Below are 12079 nucleotides of genomic sequence, written 5' to 3'. Positions count from 1 at the left end.
GCACCGAGATCTCATACTGAGGTGGTTAATTTTGATGTTCTTTAGGCACAGCTTTGCAAGACAGAGGTTTTCACCCTGAATGTTGAGCCTCGGCTTCAGCCCTTCAAACTCCAACCAGATTTTTTGCCCCTGGAGGCCCAATCTTTTTTTATTGGCTATAGAGGAAGCCTGGGTCAACTAGGCTCTTAGTTTAGATGCCTCTGTTAGGGGCAGGACACGAGTGGGGTTGAATCTCAGCCTTTATTGCCAGGTGTAATAGGTTTCACTTGCCTTTAGTAAAATGCACATATTGAACTGTAATAGCTTAAGCATGTAGTTCTTGTACCCCCGTAATCCTCAGCCTGTCCTCTTTCTTCTTTACTATCTTGGTAATTTATATATTGTCTGCAAATCCCACTATCACAGATTTTGTAGTGTCTAGATAATTGCTGAAAATGCTAAACCTTATTGGACCAACAATGTGTCTTCTAAAGAATCTTACTAATAATGATCCCATTCATTATAATGCCTCCCCATTAATAACTACGTGTTGAAAGTTGTCATTGAAACACATGTTGGTAAGTCTAATACATGCCTTACTATTTCCACACAGTGCAAAGTATTTGTTTCTTAACTAAGATCTCATTGAGATATCAAATTTTATGCCTTGGAGAAAAACAAATATACTCTGCTAGTGCCATTGCCTTTATCAGGATAGACCTTTGTCCAAAGAAAGGTAACAGTCTGTGCTTCTCCTGAGTACCAGGGCAATTTCATGTACCTCTAGGTCTATTTCTGGGAGATGTTGAATTTACTGGCAACTGGGGTTTAACAGAAGTCCCATCACAAACCTCTGGAGTTCAAATTTGCTACCTTTATTCCCATCAGGAGATGTTGGCATTCATGTCTTGTGGCTGTTGGTCAGCATCTCCACAGCTGCCCATATCGTGCATTTCAAAGAATGCGACCCCTTCTTTGACAAGGTATCAGATTTCCTTGAAATCAAAGACTGTTCTTCTCTCAAGGTCTTGAAAACTTCAGCCCGCACTTCAGATACTTGTAGGTGTGACCTGCCAAGTTCCCCAAACCTGAGGGGTTTGCTTATTTACTTCCAAATATTCAGTGGAGGACTGGATTGGCAGTGGACAACCTGAGAGGACAGCTTGCTCCCTCTAGTCAGTGCTGGATGTGTTTTACCTCCTCCCGAGCCATTACTGTTCTCTAGCGTGATGCACAGAGTTACCTGCATGTCATACTTTTCATATGTTGTTGTTCTTGGAACCCATCTTCCCACCTTCTCAGGGTTTGCCTGCCTTGCTCTGTCATGTTTAATTTCTCTTACTAAGGGCCTTGGGGCAGGGACCTGTGATTTCTCTTTTGCTCTTTTTTTTCTCATTGTAATTGTAAAGGCCCATAAAGTCACAGACCTCCTCTAGTACTGGATAAATAATAAACAATGCTAATCCTTTTCACTCCAAAACCTCAGTCTGCAGATTCTTAAGAGAGAGAATAGTGTCAATGCAATCGCAAAAGTGCACATCATCACCAGATGGAAATCAATACATGGAATCACTGTAAGAGTCCACATGGTAGCACTTGTCAGTAATTCTCTTCCAGTCTGTCAACGCAGTACTCCATCACACAAACAGGAGGAGCATGCTGTGGCTTTGTATATTTGAACCTCCCTGGGGACACTATTAATATAAAAAGCATTGCCACCGGAGGCTTCTTCTGCACTTAACGAAAGGAAATACATTTTCTTTCGTTCTCTCCTTGAGCCTGTGGAGGCCTGGATTCACAGAGCTTAGCTCTGCTCTTCTTTTGTGGATAACAGCACTGCAAGAGCTAATGGCAACTGTTACAGTACAGACTCCTACCCCCTGAAGGCTGACGTAGGACCAGACTCTTGTTTCACATTGGCTGCATCTATATTCAGATTTAATACCAAGTCTGCAAATCCAGGCGCTAAAGCAATGGGTTGATGTTGCCCATGTGGAGGACCTCCAGGCCTTGCATGGAGCTCCCTTGCTTCACCACTTGGAGGACAATTGACTGCAATGTGTAGTGGCCCATTCAGTCACAGCAAGAGCACAAATGCTTAGCCAGCCATGGGCATACAGCAGTGGGAGACATTCTTGCGGCACGCGATGGCCCGCAACTCATTAGTCGGCCATCTTTCTTCATTCATCCCAGTGGGAGCTCTCCACAAGGTGGCAATGTAACACCACACATTCCACCATCTCCTCTGGCAGATGCCCTCTGGTTGAGGTTTCCCTCACCCCAAGAGTGGTGCCCTTGGTTACATACACCCATTGCAAGCAGGAATGCAAGCCCATCTCAGATTGAGGTGAAAGCAGGTGGTTTGCCTGATGGTTCTCTGCCAAGTCTCCAGAGAGAGAGCAAAGTCCAACTACATGGCTTTGCCTCTCCTGGTTGGCTATGGGGAAAAGACGGAGGCATGAGCGTATGGCGTCACCAGGCCTGGAGAATGGTGGTGGTGGTGCTCTTTGAAGGAAAATGCTGGACTTTTAGGAGACCAAATCTGGTATCTTTGTAATACTGAATTGTACTGTATTGAACAAAATAAGCCTGCTGCAGTATGTAGCATATCTGTGAAGCACACCACCACCTTGACTTGAATGAGCAAACCAAAAAACGTCTGTCCTAATTTATACCTGCTTCCCATTAATTTAAAAGCAGCCAGGAAAGATGTTAGCTGAAAACAAGATGTGATCATTGGTAGGTTGCTTATATTTGTTTAAATCTAGCAGCAATAACAAAAGAAGTACAAATGAAAGATACATAACATTAGCTTTCTTCTATACCACAGGCCAGGATTTTGTGAATTATCCCCAGATTTCAGTACCTCCCCTACGGCTTCTGTTCTGTCTCTTACAATAAAGATTTGCTTGCCAACTTGTTTGAACAGGGGAAGTGAGCCAAGCCAGTCCTGGAAGGGGTTGAGCTGTGTTTGTTGTGCTATGTTTTGGGAAGCCCTCTTTCGATATTGTTGATGTACTTTGTCCCCCTTAAGTCTCTTTATCCTTGTGGGGGGTCTCTGCCCTTTAGTTGATTCCTAGAGGAATCAAAATCTGGGGCCCTTCAAAGCGGAAGTGGCAAGGATGCTTTAGCAGCTCCTCACCCATTCAGAGAAGGCAGTCTGTCTAAAGGTGAAGTGACCTGTTGCCCCTATGAAGTTGTGTTGTCTTCTGAAGTACCAGGTATTGGTCATGGCTGGAAAGAGGAGAGCAGATTAAATGGATCCAGTTCCAATGAACTGATCTGGTATGGCAGGCTTTAAGCTCTTTGAAGCCTACGAGGGCATTTCCATTTCCAAACCACAAATTATTTCCAGAAACTGGGAAACAAGAGGAGGGAAACAAGAGGAAGGAAAGCTTGCACATGGCAAGCTCAACAGAGGAGAAAAATCCTTTGCAATGAAGTCATTGGACAGAAAGTAAACTGCCCACAAGCCCTTTTACCAGAAGAGTTTGGATCGAGAGTCCAGTGAATAGGAGGATTATACGTAACATTTAGTATACGAATTGTCAGGGCAATAAAGAGGTATTGTCCATGGGCTGGTCTCAAAACTTCCACTGAACCCTTTAGTGCATGAGTCAGTCACAGAGAAGATCGGTGCATGCGGTCCCTGTTCCAGAGCCAGGTTAGAGGAAAGGTGGAACTTTTCACAGAAAATAGTTAAAGCTTTGCTTTATCGGGCTTGCTGTTCGCTAAACTTTGCTTAACTTGTGCAATGATTCCCGGCTCCTCCATATGGCCTTCACCTTTGAGTACTATTGATTAACTAGTACCTAGTTTGCCGTATGATCTGAGTTCCTCTTACACCTTTCTCCTCTTTATCTAATGGAGTTGGTTATTTTAACCCTTTGACTGGGAACTTATTCAGTTGGTGGCTGGTACCTCTTCTGAAAAGCTTTAAGCTAAGGATGCAAGAAGGAAAGACTGAGGAACCTGGGAGTGAAAGCCAAACTCTTTTAAACTGTTAAGGCTCTGAATTCTTTGTGTTGCAGTAGCATCTAGTAGCCGTACTCCAGCTGGGGGGTGGTGGTGGGGGGGGGGGCTGCTGTGTGAGGCACAGGACCAGCACGTAACGAGAGGGCTGCTCCTGCCCTAAAGAACTTGAAGCCTGAATAGAAAACACAAAGAATGGGAGGAAAACTAGAGGCACAAAGAAAAGAGAGGACTTGGCCAAGACTGAGCAGTAAATCAGTGGCAGAACTTCGAAGAGTTCCCTTGAGTCCTAATCTGGTGACCTTTCTAGCGGGGCAGGCTGCCTCTGGCTTTTCACTGAAGTGTGCAAAGCATTGGCTTTTGATTTGCAAATAGATTAGAGCATGCAGCATCTTATGCCAAAAATTTCAGCACAAAGTTAACGTTGCCTAATGGTGTCTTGTATTGTTCCAGAATGCATAGAGGACTACTTCTCTGCAGGACAGGAAAAAATTATCGCAAATTTACACTTCTGAAAAGTAGGAAAGGTAAAGCCTTATGCTACACCATGAAAATAACCTTAACTCTGCCCAATTCCAGAATTGCTGATATGTATATGCTCATACAGACTGAGTCTCGGGGAAAATCCAAGAAATGAGGCACAGGACAGCACACGGTACAGACTAATATTGTCTCTGTCTGAGCTTATCCCGTCAAGACAGATGGAACAGGAAGTAGTGTGTTCTCTTAAGTTTCTTCATACCCGCTTCCTATAAGTTCATAGGCTTTAAAGCCAGGAAGACCTCACTAGACTGTCTGACCTTATCTATATCTACGCCTATTCCAGCTTCTTCTAATTCATCTGTATTGAGCCAAATACACTGAGATTGTCCAGAGCATCTTCAACAAAGGCACAAGTTCAGATCTCGAGTGCAGTAGTTTCAGACAGAGCGACTATTGTCTGGTTGTTTTCAGGGGGTCTTGGCGCTGCTTCTCCCCAGCACAGTCACCGCAAAGTTGGCTTGCTGACCTTGGCACGCTCAGGAGAGAAGATGCACTTTGGGATGCTGAGGCACGCTGGTTTAGTAGTACTTAGAATAGTCCACCTAAAACCAGAAAGTGATGCTTGGTTTTATCTATAGCAGAGCTGAGATTCCTCTAATACCTGGATGAATTTAATCTAGCGCCCCTTTTACTTTTGGGAAAAAGGATCTAGCAATGACGCAAATTGGTTGCAGTTTAGAGAACAGTTTGGGTCTTCAGGCCTTGTGATCCCTCCCCATCTATTAGCAAGGTGTTTACAGCTCAACTTCCCCCACCAAGAGCAAATCAAGATATTTATTTAGTCATGATACTTCCGCAGTGAGAGAAAGGGCCAGCAGGGCTCTGTAGACCCAGCAGCTCCCACAGAGATGTTCTCAGTAGATGGCTGCAGGGAACCAGGCGGCTGACAGGCCGCTTGTGGTCAGTGCTCCCATCACGGTGGCGAGGGACTGGGTGCAGGACTCCCAAATCTCCTTTGGACTTTGCTCAAAGCACTGAACTCCTGTGTGTGCCTCAGCCTCTCACTTGGCAACACTGCTCCCTTTGCCTCTCTTACTTGTTCAGCTTGTAAGCAATTTGGGCAGGGTTTGGTGCTCACTCCACATGCCCTGGGTATTACGCTTAAGTGTAAGATGCTTAAGTATAATATGGTCATATAGGCCTTATTCCTTGGTTTTACTGAGTCAGGGCTGGGAGGATGAAAAATCCTCTTTTCCCACCCACAGCACACCTAACTCTTGTTACCCCCTAAGCAATGAGCTGGGTAGGGACAGCTCAGGCTCTTGTGGTACTTAAATCCCTTTTGATATTACAGCTGGGTGAAATGTTTATGGGGAGCCATTTATTAGATGTCTTTTCCCTTTACGTGCTCAGGTGCTTTGAGGAATTTCCTAAATTTACCCACCGTGCAATGCTCGGTCAAATCGTTCCTCCAGAGTTTCAGTCCCAGATTAATAACGACTTGAGTGCAAACATGATTCACTCATTTTGACTGAATGCCGAAAGTCTTGTGTCCTTCTCTTGCCTGGGTGAGGGCAGCAGTTTTTATCTTTCTTAAGAAGAAGAAATAGCAAATAAGGGAGAAGAAATAATGTACAATGGATGGCAATCGTGAGTTATTTGTGTAATGAACAATGACTTTGCAATGCTTCCACGTCACTGGGACTAAAATCCAGACGCCAAAGGGAAAGTGACTGAAAGGGGACACCCATACAGCCTACCCATCCGGAGTTGTGCCATCTGGTCTTCATCCCTTGCACCTCAGGACTTTTCAGTCATGACATGGTTTTATTGTCTCTATCCCATGGTGATGCAACATCTCTATCTCATGGTGGGAACTGAGGCACAAGCTAGATGAAACGTCTTGCCCCATGTTTAGCTGGAGCCAGGCTCCAAGTCATTTATAATATTTTCTTCACTGCCACTGGGCATGTTTCCCTGAGTTACTTTGGGTTTTTTTAGGATAGGAGGAGGTTCCCTAACATGTCCTGATATCTCTGAGGGACATGGACTCCCATTTCTGCTTGGTCTCTATTCTACTCTTTCCTAGAAGCTAAATATATGTCTATGCCCTGTTCTTTACATCCTTCCCTGCATACCCACTACCGGCTATTGTCAGACCCAAAGTACTGCACTGCTTGGACGTTTGGTCTTATGTAATATGGTGTTTATGTTCCTATGAGGTTTGGGAGCTTTCCTGTTTTTCATTGTGGTCTCCACTGAATAGGCAACATGCAAAATGACCCCAGCAAATTCAGCGGTTTTGCCAAATTTGTCTCTTAAACACTTTCTCTTCCACACAATCCTGCCTCCATCGCGGTCGGCAACCAACTGAGCTCTCTACCACTCACCCTAAAAGTCTTTACTAGATATATGTTGTGCATTCATCATAGGGCTACAAGTCCCACTAGCATAAATGAGAGTTGTGCGAGTGAAACATGTCAGACCCTGAACTCCTGATTATTTTTAATGGCCAAAAGGAGCTGCTACAATCACAGAATCTGATCTTCCGTGTAAAATGGGCCTCAAAATTTCTTCTGCTAATTGTTGCTTTGGTCCCAGCCACTTTTGGTTGTGTTGGAGAAGGCATGTGGATACCTCCTCAGCGATGGCCAGGAGGTGGGTATAGGTCTGTATGCAGAGGAGAGGGCAGTGGAAAGGAGGAGAGGCACGCAGCAGAGCCGAGGTGGTACAGCAATGGCCTTTCAATGGGGATGTGGTTTCCAGAATGTCTGCCTCTATTTCTGGCAGAAGATGTCAGGGCCAATGAATCCTGGAAGCCCTCAAGTGCAAGTCTGGATATATTCTGTCTCCGTTTGCCAGCTCTGCTGAAGGAGAAATGACTGCCACACCACTGTCCCATCTCTCAGCAGCTATTTGGCAACCTCCCCCTTACATCAACGCTGCAGCTGGCTTGCATACTATCTACCGACCATTTTCTTTTCCTCAACCCTTATGCCCCAAACGGATCAATTTTTAGAATTTACGAAGTGTCAGATGTCCTGTTGAGAACTGAACATGGATAAAAAAATGCTGGAAAGCTGGTGGAAATTGCTAGAAAGCAGCATTATTTATCCTCTGGAAAAGTACACCCGCAGCCAGTGTCAGGGCAAGTACCACATCTCCTGGCTCCCCTACTGTCCTCTGAGCCCTGCTGAATTTGATGCTTGCTCAGGGTCAAGTGGCCGCTTTTGGCTCCTGGCTCTGTGCCACATCCCCTTGTTGATGGGCATGTTCTGCAGCAGGACCAGCCAGCTTCAGGAAAGAAGGGGTAAGTCTCCCCTGATGGCACAGGTTCAGTTCAGGCACTGTTTCTTTCCCCCATCAACACTCTTGGGTCCACCAGTTTCTTTGGGGTGACCGACACCCTCAGATCCAACCAGTTTCAGGGGCTGGGCAAGGTCAGAAGTTTATTTTGGTGCATCTCTTACCTTGAAAAGTGTTACAAAAACATGAAATCATTGCTAGAGCTGGTTGCAAAATACATTTTACATGTTTTTTTTCTGCCACAAATGGCAAATATATTGAAACTGAAATTGTTTGGGAAAGGGGATGGTTTTAACAGATTTTCCAGCTTACTAAGAGGTTGCAAGTCTTCTAAAACTATGTTCCTTTTTTCATTTTTTTTAAATTATTAGCATTGGTGGTGTTGTTTTTTTTTACATTGAAACAAAATTTCATTTTAAAATTCATCTTAATTTTTACTAGAAAAGAGATTAAACAGAGGAAAGGGTCCGAATCAAATATTTAAAAATTATTTTTATGTGTACCAATTTTTGTTTTGATTTGTTTTTGTCTTTTGCCTGGTGGTCTGTGAAGATTTTCGAGATTTCCTTGTAGCTTTCTTTCTGATGTGGAGACGGACATCAATTGAAATTTCAAAAACTTTTACGAGAAAGGGAAAGTATTCCCTGCCAAGCTCTAGCTATGGCTGGAATACATCTTCAAACACTGACTGTCAAAAGCTGTGATCTGATTTACCAGAGAGAGTTTTCTTATGTTGTCACACCCCTCTGAAGAGCCTCTAAAGAGTGAATAACAGGGAGCTATTTCTGACGGTTTCCACCTGCGCGAGCTCTTAAACTTCTCTAAAATAGAGTATATCCTATCGTGGAGAGGCAGATGTGTTAAGGAGCTTAGAGTCAGCCAGCAGGATTTGTAAACAGAAATATGCGAGGTGGGAGTCAGTGAGTAAGAATAATGACATGTAAGAAAGGATTGGGAAATAAGAAGTTAGGGATGACTCGGTGGGAAGGTCCACACTGAGCAATCGCCCGCGACCGACAGCAAATGCACTGGGTTGCTTCGAAGCAGAAGACGAGTGGGTCTCCAGTGGAGACACCAGGCTGTAAAGGTTTAAAGGTCAGGGACTTCTTGAGCCAGGAGTTTCACCTTTTTCTTTAACGGCGTGGCTAGGAAATCTCAAAATGCAGTGTGAATTCAGATAAAAATCTCATATTTGTGACTTTTTTGAAGTAAAGTAGAACTGCTTACTGGAGCTAATGGAAAAGATCCTGCGGCACCTTGTTTGTTAGAGCATCTTTCTTTTCCCCACCTTTCACTTATCCACAGTTTGCCTTCTAGACCAAGCATGCCAGCCCTGTTTTTGACTTTTGTCCAAAAAATATGGGTTTTTTTTGAGTAAACCTTCACTCTTTCTTCCACTGAAGTTTCAATTACCAAAGAAATTATCTCAAACTGCAGATTTAAATCATGTATTTCACCCCACTTTTAACCTTGTCTCTATCCTCTTTCTTGCCAAGTAGGTGATTGGAGAAATGGAACGCAGTGTGGCTTTGTCCCTGAAGAACATCATCTGCTCTTTCTTCTCCCACACATAAATCTCAATGGTGTACCTTGCCCTTTACAACGTGGTAAGGCTGAGTGACCAGCATACGCTCAGCAGAGGAGATGGGGGGGGGGGGGTGTAAGTACGGGTAGTTTCCAAATGACCCCAGAGAAGTGTGGAAATCATGTTGTTAACAACCATACTCTACATGGCAGCGATCCAGGGCCCTGTAGTTAGATGTGAATATTACAGTTGGCTTCGGAACACTATAGAAATTAGAAATTGCTGTCTGTTGGGGAATTAGAGCATCCTTTTATTGGACAGGGGGAGAGCAGATTGGTGGTGGGCTCCTTTCATGTTTTTGTATTCCAGGCAGTTTGCCCACTCGAGAGGAAGCTATTTATTGATCTCTGACTGTGAGGGTTAATAAATCTCTGTTCAGACTGGTTCAAACTCTGGCCAGGTCACTCTGAGGCAGATGATAACTGCTTTTTAACCAGAGGCACTCTGCGAACCAGCCAGGGGAAGCTGCCCAGGTATGGTCTGCAATAAGAAACCAGTGGTTTGCAGATCCTTGACCTTCCCTAAAGACTCTGGTGTTTGGGTAGTTTCAATTCAATGCATATGGAGTCCTCTTTTTATTATATGGCATTGCAGTCAACAGTGTTTTTTCCCATCCATTCGCATCTCCCGTTATACATCCATGCCACCTTCGGTGGGGGGGAAGTGTCTGCTTGGCAAACAGACTGGTTTCATTATGCCGTCTCCTCCCCTCGTCTCCTGAAGGACATCTTCATTAGGAGCCTCTGTGTGTGGAAATCAGCTTGTGCTCCACACAATATGTGAAAGCCCCCTGGAAGGATTTTATGAGAGGTCACACACTCGAGCCTGCCTGTCACTGGCCACCCGGGGTTGGCCACCCCACCCTCCTGCCTCCCCGGGACTTGCCCTTTGATTCCTCACCCTGAGCGGCAAATGCCTCTGCTTCAATAGACATAATTTCCAATTGTCTCCATGCGCTTTGGAAGTCTCTCTATCACACCCTGAACAAATATGCCTTTTTTTTTTTTTTTCTTTTTTATTTGTTCTTCTGAACTCGCTGCTGAATAATCAGTTCTTTCCCCACTGCCATGTTTCTGCTCTAATCAAGGACAGATTCTTGTGAAAATAGATTGGTCTTCCCCCCCGGCAATGTGTGTATGTCTGTTTTTTTAAAAATAATTTCCTAGAACTGGTAGATTTGGCTGGCCCTCAGGTCTCCTGATGCGGGAGGGTTAAAGGGAGAGCTGGGTGGCCTGTTTACTCTTGACTTTAACCATTTCATCATTTGCAGGAAAACCCTTTCCCCTACTGCCCTTCCTCAAGAGGCTCTGTCTCTGTGCGCGTGGTGTAAGGAAGCCCTTCAGCCCTTCAGCAGAGAAGGTTTCAGAGAAACCTTATCAGCAGCTTTGGGCTCAGGTAACGCTTCTTATCAGCCCTGTTGGGCAGCCCTGAATCCATGGGTTGATCCTTAGAGATGCTGGATGTATCTTCTTGGGCGCTGAGTGCCCTTGGCTCTCACTGGCGATCCTGGGATTCGAGGCAGGGACCCTTTTCCAGGGTTGTGCGCACACCCTGAAGGCCTGAAGCTCTTGACAAGGAGTTTCATTGTTGAGGACATCACCTTCCCGTGGCTTCTCAGGTTCCCTGGTCTCCTGCTGGATGCGGGAAGGACCAATTCTCACCTTCCCGCAAGGGTGCTGGGTGCCTGACAGTGGGACAGCAGGGCCAGATGCGGCCTCGCATCTGGAGGAAGGTCAGCTTCTGCAAAACCTGAGGGGGGCACTAGAGAAGTGCAGAAATGTCGAGATGGGGGCTTGGCCGGCCTGTGCATGTGGCTGCCATCTGCAGAGTCCTCAGCTCCTGGAGCTGGGCTTTTCCTGGGAGGATGAGATGGAGAGAGGCGAGGAAAAAAAGTGGTTCTCCGACTTTTTTTTTTTGTGCTGTGGAGCAGCTAAGGTCTTATCAACACTTCCCTCCCCATCTGAACCATGATTACAGAGCCTTCACGTGTACGCACTGGGTGTATGTGTGTATAAAAATATATGGCTGTATAATTAGAACCAGCCAAGAATATTTGGCTGAAATGGTGGTGGAGGGGGGAACTCGGGGGGTGTCCAAATATCCCAATTTGTTGGAGCCAGAACTCTTCATGGGAAGTGTCAGGTTTGATGAATTTCCCATTTAAAAAAAAAAAAAAAAAAAAAAGGTTTTGACATATTTTAAACATTCCAATGCAGTGTTTTTAAACCATCACCTCCCAGCCTCATTTTTTTCTGCTCGCAGAGGTTTTTCTGATCATTCCGAATCAGGCAGAACAGGGATTTGAAGCATGGCCAATGTCCTAAACACCAGCTAAATAGCATCAGTCAGTCTCTCTCTCCTTTTCCCCGAGAAAAGCTTCCTGATAAAACTGGTTGAAGCCGAAATACTCCACAGGGATACGCCAACTTTAGCCAAACAGTATAATTGACTAGATTAGGTGGTAGCCACCTCTAATTAAAATGTTTCCATCACCCATGTACTTTAGTGGCTCTTCCCATCCCCAAGATGCACCTACTGTCCTACCTTAAAGCAGCATTTTGGTCGAGTCCCTTAACTGAGCTGGTCTTTTCTCAGTCTCCACACATCCCCATATCTTTCTGTCCTTCCCAGAAAGGCTCCCTGCCTTTCTTAATGCTGCAAAACCTCAGACTTATCATGGGAATGTAAAGTCCGGGTGATGGCCAGGGTGGCAAAGGCATAGACGAGCAAATGTTGGGACATGTGGGAAACCCA

Source organism: Vanellus vanellus (assembly GCF_965231255.1).
Source record: "Vanellus vanellus genome assembly, chromosome: 6".
NCBI classification, from domain to species: Eukaryota; Metazoa; Chordata; class Aves; order Charadriiformes; family Charadriidae; genus Vanellus; species Vanellus vanellus.
The sequence above is the reverse complement of the archived record's forward strand: the minus strand, read 5'-3'. Positions refer to the sequence as shown.